Source organism: Petaurus breviceps, unplaced genomic scaffold (genome assembly GCF_028583685.1).
Source record: "Petaurus breviceps papuanus isolate PSGF00001 unplaced genomic scaffold, PetGlider_PUasm1.0 90760, whole genome shotgun sequence".
NCBI classification, from domain to species: domain Eukaryota; kingdom Metazoa; phylum Chordata; class Mammalia; order Diprotodontia; family Petauridae; genus Petaurus; species Petaurus breviceps.
The window spans coordinates 8,106,651-8,118,099 of NW_027187338.1; positions in this window are offsets into that span (position 1 = coordinate 8,106,651).

Sequence of the window (11,449 nt, forward strand, 5' to 3'; positions counted from 1 at the left end):
AGAGAGAGAGAGAGAGAGAGAGAGAGAGAGAGAGAGAGAGAGAGAGAACAGAAGTTAAGCAATTATCAACTATAGAAATCACAAAATGAACAAATTAATAGACTAAACACTAGCATGAAAAAAACCCATCAAATGAAAGGGAAAATTTAATAAAATAAGAAATAAAAACAATTGCATTAATAAAAAGCTACTTTCCTTCTTATGTTTTCTTACACCTTACATCATTCCTTCCCTCCTTCCCCTCCAAACCATGTTCTCTTCTATCCAGTGACACAGGCCTGCTTTTTATTCCTTGAATAAGACTTCAGACATTTTCTCTAGTGGTCCCCCATGCCTAGAATACTCTCCCTTTTCACCTCTACCTCCTGGCTTCCTGGCTTCAAGTCACAGATAACATCCTACTTTCTACAGAAAGCCTTTCCCAGTAGCTCTTAATTCGCGTCCTTTCCCTCTATGGATTATCTGAAATTTGACTTGTATACATACATCTTGTTCATACATTCTTATTTTGCTTATTGTTTTCCCCAGTAGAGGATAAACTTCTTGAGATCATCTTTTGCCTTTCTTCATATCTCCAGTTCTTAGCACAATACCTGGCTCACAATAGGTGCTTAGTAAATGTTTGGAGCAGCTAGGTGATGCAGCACATAGAGAACCAGACATGTAATTGGGAAGACCTGAATTGAAACGCCTTCAGACATTTACTAGATGTGCGACATTGGGTAAGTCACTTAATTCTCTTTGCCTCAGTTTCCTCGCTGTAAAATGAACTGGAGAAGGAAATGGCAAACCATTCCACTATCTTTGCCAAGAAAACTCCAAAGCGGCTCATGAAGAGTTGGACATGACTGAAATGACTGAACAATAACAAATAAATGTTTATTGACTGACAATTTGCCAAAATCATAAAGAAGAAAGTGAAGATCACAGTGAATGCAAGAGATATAAAGAAAATTATCAGAGATATTGGCATATAGCTATGGTCCAAACAAGCAGAATATGAAAGAAATGGATGAATATTTACCAAAAACATATAAAATACCTATCAGATTTCAAATTATAGTACAAAGCAGTCATCAACAAAAATACTTTGTGCTGGTTAAATAAAAGGAAAATTGGTAAGTAAAACGAAAGTATGTGCCTGATATACAAATGTTAAAGCAACTTATAGGACTCTAACAACCAGGACAAAGGTTCACTTTTCAAAAATAAAAACTAGGAAACTGAAAAAACATGTAGCAGAGTTAAGACTAGACCAACATCATTCCGTAGACCATAAAAAGAGGTACAGGACTTGGTTTAAAAAGTCAGAGGCTGGGTACTAGGCTTCTAATTACACTGGCATAGAGAATTCTCAGTGAGGAAAACCCCCTAGCCATATAGGTCAGCACATTTTTTTTTAATAATTTATAGTCTTAAAATGCTGCCAAGAACACTGGGAGGATATGTGAATTGCCCAGGGTCACACAGCCAGTACATATTTTGAACAGAATTTGAACCAAGGTGTTCCTGGCTTAAAGGCCAGCTCTCTCTCCACTATGCAAATCTTCTTATCCTATAAGAGACATCATATGCAAATGAGAGGAACAGAGAAGGTGACTGCTTCCACAGCAATATATCATTCAGAAAGAGTTTTTGATCTTTCACAAAACACAAACACCACCAATTTTAATGACATCAAATTCAGAAGCAACTAGACAAGCAAAATCCATGTTGTTAGAATTAGAAGGAAAATAATTTACAGGAAAAAAATTTTGCAGCAAATTTTCTTATATATTCAAGATATATAGAGGATTGATACAAATATGTGAAGCAGTATTCTGACCTTATTCCTACAGATCAAAACTAGGTAGATGGTGCAGTAGGCAGATGCCGAAGCTGTAGTCTGGAAAATCTGAGTTCAAATCCAACCTCAGATGCTTACTAGCTGGGTGACCCTGAGCAAGTCATTTAACTTCTGTCTGCCTTAGTTTTCTCATCTGTAAAAGAGGGTTAATAATAGCAACTACCTTCCAAGATTGATATGAGGATAAAATAATATTTGTGAAGTGCTTTGCAAACTTTAAAGTACTATATATAGGCTAATTATCACCATCATCATCTCCCCCTCAGGGTTCTAGAGAGTGCCTCTGAAAGGGTGGGATGATTCTTCTTAAATGCTGTCAGTTTGAGCTCCCTTTCCTATATGTTACCTCCAATCTTAACCACTAATGATTAGCACTTAAATTCCATTTAACCAATTCTTATCAATTAACTTTTATAGGTGAATTTTTCTGTAAAGATATAGTGAAAAGAGAAGTATAAGTTCCTCCTCCCCAAACACTTGTGCCACCTTTGACCCCAGAAAGAGTTCACAGAAACTTAAATGAGTTTCTACATAGCATTAGTGCCACCAAGTTCACTTCTAATTGTGGCATAGACACTGAATGAATATGTGACTCAGCTACTTTTGGGCAGGGTCAAGCAGTGGGCTCACTATTTCATTTCTTATCATCTGATTTTCAACAAATCCTGGCATGGACTACCTCTCCAGGATTTCTGCTTACTTGCTTTCCTAACCTTTCTAAGCCATCTTCAATATTCATTCACCCAGACAGAAATAAGGAGCCCTTGCTTTCATACAGTTAGTGCCCTTTGAATATACCCCAGTTCTGACTATATAGCCAATCAACAGTCTAGCTCTTTCTCACATAATTAGTAGGCTGGAATTTGTTATAGAATGTGACCAGCAGCCTTACATCATATGTCATCTTGTCTTTCCAGAAGCAGGTTCCCCAGCCTATCCCATTTGGTATTGTATCAACTGAGCACTGGTTCCCCAGTAGATAAATAGTCAAAGAATGTGAACTGGCATTTCCCAAACTAATAAAGGCAAACTATTGAAAACCATATAAAAATGTTCCAAATAAAAGAAATGTAAATGAAAACAACTTTAGGTTCTTATACCATATATCCATCAAACTGGCAAAGATTTCAAAAGAAAAGAAAATGATAAGTGTTGGAGGGGTTGGGGAGAGCAGGCACAGTAATTCATTATTGGTGAATCTGTGAAGAAGTTCAACCGTTTTGGACAACAATTTGAATCTTTAACCAAAGCATCATTAAGTTATGCATATCCTTTGTCCCACTGATTCCACTATTAGTGATAGAGCCCAAAAGAGGAAAAGGATTAATACGTACACAAATATTTATAACTACACTGTTTTGTTGTGGTAAAGAACTAGAAACAAAAGGGATGCCCATCCACTAGGGAACTGATGAAAAACTTATGGCATAGGAATGTATACTAAAAAAACATAATGAAAAAAACAGTTTCAAAGAAATCTGACAGGACTTATATGAACTGATGCAGAGTAAAGTGGACAGAGCCAGAAGAATAATTTTATGATGACTACAACATCATAAAGAAAAACAGCTTTGAAAGACTTAAGAAAAATGATCATTGCAATTACTAATTCCAACTCCAGTGATTAAGACTGACAATTAAGAGCAGTAATTAGGGCCAGATCAAGACTGGATATTAATTATACTTTCCACTTCCTGTCACACAGGTGATGGACTATAGGTGCACAAAACATTTACTTTCAGCCACAGCCAATGTGTGTATTTGTTTGGTGGGACTATGTTTCATTCTTACCACATAGGGCTTCTTGGAGTGGAAGATCAATTTGGGAAAGACTGCAAGGATATCAAGAGATGTTAAAAAAAAAAGAAGGAAGAAAAGGAAAGAGCATCAATGAATCATTTACAAATACATAGAAGAAAGCAAAAGAAAGTTTAGATGGGATTACAGATAAACGGAGCAGAGTTGTAACTACTATGTTAAATATGAATTATTTTTTTAAAAGGCTGGGCATAATTGAAAAAATTATATATAACAGAAGGTCACAGTTTCAAGTATAATCCTCTTCTTGTTTATATATTGATATGTTCCCATTTATTGATGTTTATTAAGTTCATGATAAAAAAAGAAAAATTTTAAAAATATACTAAATACTTGAACTGACAAAACATGAAATAGCAAACCTAAGTAAAGAAATCCCAGAAGGAGAAATTAAACAGCCACTATGAAGCTGCCTCAGAAAAAGACACAGGGACCAGATGGATTCGTAAATGAATTCTAGCACACATTCAAAGACCAAATAGTCTATAAACTGTTTTTAAAAATAGAAAAAAACTTGTACACTATCTAATTCTTTATATGAAGCAAGTATGGTTTTGATCCATATTCCTAGAAATTAAAAGGCATAAAATGAGACCTGCAAGCCAAAATGACTAATGAACATTCATACAAAACAAAACAATTAATAAACTATTGGCAAAAAGAATGCAACAATAGATTTTAAACTGTTCTTTATGATCAAGTAAGATTTGTGTTAAAAATGCAAGAATGGGGGCAGCCAGGTGGCTCAGTGAGTAAGAGCACTGGCCCCAGAGCTGGGATGACCTGGGATTGAATCCTGTCTCTGATACTTAGCACCACACCAAGAAATAACTGGCTGTGTAACCTTGAGCAAGTTACTTAACCCCAATTGCTTAAAAAAAAAATGCAAGAATGATTCAATATTAGGAAAAACATCATGTAGATAGTTACTCCAGTTTTAAGGTACTTTGTGGGTCCACACTCCTAAAACTCTACTTCATGTAACCACACTGATGTATTTTCCTTATTACTCAATCAACTACAATCAATACAATTAGCTTAAAACAAAAGAATAGTAAGGGAAGGAGAAATATGTTTGGAAAGGCTTAAGTTGTCCAGGGCATAGTGTCTGGACTGTGTGGCAGGTGAAAAGATAATTGGGAGGGGGGGTGGGCGGTGCTGCTAGGTGTCACAGTGAATAGTGTGCCCGGCTCTGGAGTCAGGAGGACCTGAGTTCAAATGCGGCCTCAGACACTTGACACACTTACTAGCCTTGTTACTTTGGGCAAGTCACTTAACCCCAATTGCCCTCCAAAAGGCAAAAAAAAAAAAGATAACTGGGGAGTAAAATGAAGCATGAATGGGGCCTACTTAGATGTGTGGGCCATGTGAGATGTTCACCATTCAGAATGGGGGCTCTGCTATCAACCCAGACTTGAAGATCCATGGAATATGAACTCTCTGCCTATCCCAAAGGGTAGTGAGTTGGGCAAAGGGACTTCCTCTCCCCCCCCAACTAATAAAAAGGGTGAAACACTTCTTTCTACATTTGACATTATTATCAGATATTGTGCATTGCTTGGAACTACTAGACTGATGGGAGATTTCCCATTTAGCAAAGGGCATGAACACACACTCTAAGCTAACATGGACAGAGAGGTGAGGCAATTGCTTGAGTCAGGAAGCAGCTTCGAGGAGTGTGATCCCTAGGAACTGAGAAGAGAGCCAAGCATAGATTCAAGGAAGAACCAGCCTTAACCAATCAAGAATCAAGCTGCAAAGAGGAGCGGTCCCTCAAAGCCCAGTAAAAGAAGTCTCTCGGGGAAGATGTTGGGCCTAGCGGGGAGCTGGATAAGGATTTCATGAAGAAAGGACATCAAAGTCCTACAGTACTGAGCTGCAAAGGGCCCTGGCCACACAATATTCCTGATACATGTGCCTCAATAATATGACACTCCAAATTTGTGCTCACTTTTCCCATGGATGCTGTATGTATTTGTGAGAGACTGCTCTGTGTCCTAGGTTTATGGAGGGAATGTTTTGTAGCTACTTTTCTTACTATATCATTTTAGTGAATTTCATTACTTTTAGTTAATTATAACTACTAGATGAATGTTAAGGAGAAACTCACTGGTGGGAGCTCATGAGCTACAGTTTTGGGGTCCAGACCCATAGGATACTTTAGGCTGGGACTAGCAGCCACTTTGTGAAGACCTAATCATGAATGCAAATGGAAGTCTATGGCATGCAGCATTGCTGACGGGCACCGCATTCTTAGTGGTTCCCTTTTATAATCCAATAATATTCTATTATATTCATATCCCATGATTTCTTCACCCAGTTCCCAATTGATAGGTACCCACTTTCCCCCCAGTCTTTTACTACTACAAAAAGTGTTATTATAATCTGTGTGTTTATGTGTGTGTGTGTGGGGGGGGAACCTTTCCCTCTGTGTATGATTTCCTTTAGGTAAATGACTGGCAAGCATATTGCTGGGTCAAAGGCTTTCTGCACTATAGAAACTTTGGGGATGTGATCTCAAATTGTTTTCCACATCAATTAGATCAGTTCATAGCATCCACTCTGGAATTTCCCAAAGACAATCCAGCCCACTTTCTTCTTCCTATCAAACTCTAAACCTAGCTCATTGACAATCCACAGTACCTGTCCAATGCCTGCACGCTAATGGACATGTTTCATGAATTATTACTCCGATTGACTGTCACAATCTGGACAATATGCTTTTTTCATCTACTTGTTTTCCCTTTGTGGATGACTAAGCCAAACTCCTTGGATTTATTATGGATATCATTTAACTGGTTCTACAACATTCCAGGGCTTGGTGCACCAAACACAAACGTATCTTCAAAGAACATCTGGAGGGTTTCTCTACTCATAGAAAATTCTTCTTTGATTCAGAACTTGTACTTGATCCTTTATCTGGTGATGACAAACAACTTTGGCTAGCAAAAGTCTCCCTATCTTATACCTCATTTGATATTAATAATCAGAGATTAGTTGAATGCAATTATCTCTGTTCTTTTACTATCCAGGGAATTTTGGGTAATTTTCAAGACATACAGGGAAGACATTTTTTTTTTTTTGAGAAGCATCTTTAAGCTGGAATTTTGCTCTACCAAATTAAATGTTCTTTTATAGTTAACAAATAGTAGCACACTTTTACTTTGTATTCTCTAAGCATTTCAATTAATTGTGTGATTTAAAGGTGTGGTCTGCTATAGAATATTGATTATAAAAGCTTCCCTGTTCCCTCTGAAATCTTGATTTAAGGGTATGTATGCTTGCTTTCCAATTTTGTAGAGATGAAAAGCAGGCACTATAAGTCAATGGTTATTGAGCATTCTCTTAATTACCTTTTTTCTTCTTTTCTTCCCCTCTCTTTTTCTTTCTTTCTTTAACTTTTTCTTTCTATGTCTTTCTTTCTTCCTGCAATAAACTGAAGTTGTTTGAAGCCTTTGGTATCTCTCAACACTCTCAAAACTGTGTCACCACCAGCACAGATCTCTTTTGTGTATACTTTTGCCCAGTCCAGCTATTTTTTCCCACATTTGTTTTGTTCAGTGCCTTTTTCATTTCCTCATGAGAAGGTCTATGTATTAGAGTAGTGACTCAACTGCCATTTACAGTGAAAAAGTTTGCTCTAAAAAGCCTTTACAGATCTTTCCAGTTTCTCATTCATTATTATCCAATCAATTTTCCCTTTAAATACCTTGGATGTCTCACCAAGTTTTCTTTAAGCTGATTTTTTCTTTACTGCTTCTCACTGTTTTATGAAGTAATACTACTTAGAACCTTCTACCATCCTTCTCTGTAAGATTTGACAAATGAGTTTATATTCTAAACAAGTGTTACTGTTGCTTGCCATTATCTCTCCACTTGGCAAGGCATTCAAGTGCTTGTTGGCTGAGGACATTCCTTGGCTCTTTCATTCTTCTCATATGCTTTATCTAACTTAAACTTATTTAGAAAATGTCTGACTTTTAAAAATTCATTTCTCAATGTCTGGTTGCTTAAAAATCCATTTCCCATTTTCCAGCATCAACCACTAGTTTAACTAGGTCAGATTCAAATTGCTTCAATAATACACCATATCTTTTCTTCTCATTTTTATTGTTTTTCCTAATTTGGTGATTTTTGTCCTTTGCACTAACAAGGCAGTGGTCTGACTATATACAGACAGCTGATTCAGGAATAATTTGTGAATCATTAACCAGTCATTTCCTGTATTTTTAAACTTAATAAATATGATTTGTGGTGATTTTGGTGCTTGCCATATCCCAATTTTATTTTTTAATTAAATTAATTTTTTTTCAATTGATAAAAACCTAATTTTTCTCCCTCCCAACTCTCTCTGCCTCCCTCACTGAAAAAGAAAATAACTAAATTCTTATAACAAATATACACAGTGAAAAAATAAAATACATATTGATATATTCTTGTTTATTGAAGACTGAGGAGCATTATAGAAAAATGTATCATATAGAAAAAATGTATCAGCCTGGGTTACTTCTCAGCTTTTATACTGGATCCCTCAGGTAAGGTTACTCCTAGTTCAAGGTATTTAGTAGCCACTCAAAACCATAGGTCATGAGCCCTTACCACAATGTTTATGTTTATTAGTCATCCCAGAGGACACAATGAATTCAAATAAAAGCATTTAATGAAATAGCATAGTAAGAAAAGTAAAAATGAATGAATGAATGAACAAAAGAAAATAAATAGAAATAAACATAATAAATAGAATAAATTTTTAAAAAAGTAAAAAAAAAATATTTCTTCTATAGACCCTGGAACACATTTCCACAAATACACCTACCACCAGCAGGAAAAATATGTATACTTGGAGAACACATATGAAGAGGGACACACATAGAATTCCAGTGGCCAGAGAACAGAGCAGTATGCATGTGTAGAGGGGCCCACACTTAGACGACCCTGAGGTGGTACAGTCAGTAGTGCATATGGAGTCAGGAAGACTTGATGTTGAGATCTGGCCCCAGACTAGTTGTGTGACCCTGGGCAAGTCACTTAATGTTTCTCAGCCTCAGTCTCTTCATCTGACAAATGGGGGTAATAATAGCACCCAAATCACAGGGATGTTGTAAGAATCCAATAAGGAGACGTTTAAAGTGCTAAATAAAATGCTAGTTTTTGTGTGTGTCTAGGGAGCACACATTCATTCATGCCTCCCATAATGCAAGACCAACAGCATTTTATGGTATTGTCATTGTGCTACCCTCCTGGCACTGCCCCCTTCTCATTTTTCATGGTACCTAGTCTCTGTCAGGTATGTAGTTGCCACCAGGTGTTTTTCCAATAATTCTTTGGCTGCTGCCAATTTGCTGCCAGGCACAGGTTTTCTTGGCTTGCATTGTCTGGCTTCAACTGCAGTCTTCAGTTTTTCTTTTTAGAAGAAGAAATGGGTTCCATTGTTTCTCTTTGAGTTTTAAGGCTCTTTTCTCCCACAGTTCTTTCAGAAAATCAAAAGCCCTAAGACAATCAGCCACTGGACTAAGGAAAAATCCTTTTCAGCTTTTCTCCCATAAGGGTTTTGTTTCTTTAAGCTTTGGTGGGAATGAGCTTTTCCTTTCCTTGAAGGAAATCTCCTTAAGCCAAGCTTTTTTGTAACATGGCCCTTCTTGGCATCCCAGTTAACTAGTGTCTTGAGATTCAAGTCCATTTTTTTTTTTAAATACATGTTTCCTGGTCACTAAGGACAACATCTCTGTCAGAGGTTTTACTCTGACTTAGAGTCACAGAAGCCACAAGACTCCCTGCTTAATTTTGGAATGTTACACTGTTCTTAGTGAGCATCCTTTTAGAGACTATTCTTCTTGCAAACTCTCAAGGTCTCTCAGAACTGAGGATATCCTCCTCTCCCAAATTAACTCCGAAATTGTCTTTATCTTCTATGCAAAGCAGTAAGTGAGGGAGAACCACATCCAGGTATTATAAATATAGGTATAATCCTATTCCAGCACAAGATAAATAGAAGGCCCTAAAATATAAAGTGCCAACCAAATAATGACAACTTATTCCAGTGAAGAAATAGAACTCATATCCGATTTAATATAATAAGCATTTGTTAAGCGCCTGCTATGTGCCTAGCACTGTGCTAAGTGCTAGGGATATAATTAATTAAAACAAAGATAGTTCCTGCCCTCAAGGAGCTTATACTCTGGAGGGGAGACAATACACAAAGGGATGCTAGGAAGTGGTGTAGGTGGGTGGGACCTAGGACACCAAAAATGCTGGAGGGCATTTTGTTCCATGGATTTGACAGGGAGAGCAGCAGATACAGAGTAGGGTAAGTTGAATCTAGTTCCTGCTCTCTATAAAGAAAGATATTGAGAGGAGTTTGGTACTCAGTGGAATGCACTGAAAGAGACAATCCATGTTGGCATAAGAATCCTTTTAAGAAGTTAATTAAAATGTATAAAAAATAATAAAAAGATGTTCATTTATAAGCTTTACCTAGAAAGTTAGAGTAGAAGGGCGGCTAGGTGGTGCAGTGAATAAAGCACTGACCCTGGAGTCAGGAGGACCTGAGTTCAAATCCAGCCTCAGACATACAACACAAAACTAGCCGTGTGACCTTGGGCAAGTCACTTAACCCCAATTGCCCTACCTTCCCCTCTACAAAAAGCAAAAAAGAAAAAAAAGAAAGTTAAAGTAGAAAGTTTATTTGGCTAGGTAAATGAAGCTGACTGCTGAACTTTCCTGGGATCTCCTCACTGCTCAAGGGAGATTATTCAGGGAAAGATTCCTCTTACACTTCAATATTTCACTGAACCATTTAAAAATTAAAAAACAACCAAATGAATGATGTTAACCTAGGTACAGTAACACAGGATGCAACCCTGCACAACTCTTGTCTATGCCCTCCCTTAAATCTTCCCAGGTGGTCCATCTATCATGCTGCAGAACCTCATCTATTAATATTACATAACTGCTAGGGCCATAGTTGGGATATGACTCCATTCCTCCAATAGTACATCTACTTGTTGGTCTTTGGAGAAGGATCTTACATTTAGAGCACCAACCATTAAATGAACATTTGTCTATAATCTCATCACTGTAATTTGTAGCATCATAGGAAACCCTTTTTCTTCACTCTGCTAAAGTCATTCCAGGATTGGGCAGGACCACTTATGGTGGTCAGAGAACCTATTTTCTGTTTCTTTCTGCCAAACAGAGCAGGTCAAATGGCTTCCTATTTGTATTTCTCTTTTTTCAGTCCCCATGACCAAAGAATCCAGCCCCTAATGGCTGACCATCTGGTGATGAACCTTGGCAGACACACCATCAGTGAAGTCTTTCCCACTTAGTAGGACTTACCAGAACTTGCACTCCTCTGGAATCACCCTGGGAAATCCCAGGGGTCACTCCACACCATGCTAAATTATCATAGGAAGACTTTTGTTCAGGAGATAACTCCTGACATATCAAATATTGGAGCTGACCTTTCCAGTAATGAAGTCCTGAGTACATGCTCTAGGACTGGGAGGAGAAACTCAGCTACCATCTCCTCAATCCTTCTCCATCAAAGGCACATGAGTGCTTTCTGACAGCAAAAGTGAGTGGGTAACATCAACTTTTCAAACTGTATTCAAGACTTCAGAGTTTTGAAGGACAGTCAAGCAAAAGAGGATTAAACCACTTTTTTTTCTGCATGGACCCACAGAGTAGAACTAGAACCCGTATGAGGAACTTATAGGTAAGTAGATTTGGTATTAATTTATTTTTTGAAAATTTCCTTATGAGGATGGCTTTCCCCAAATAGAA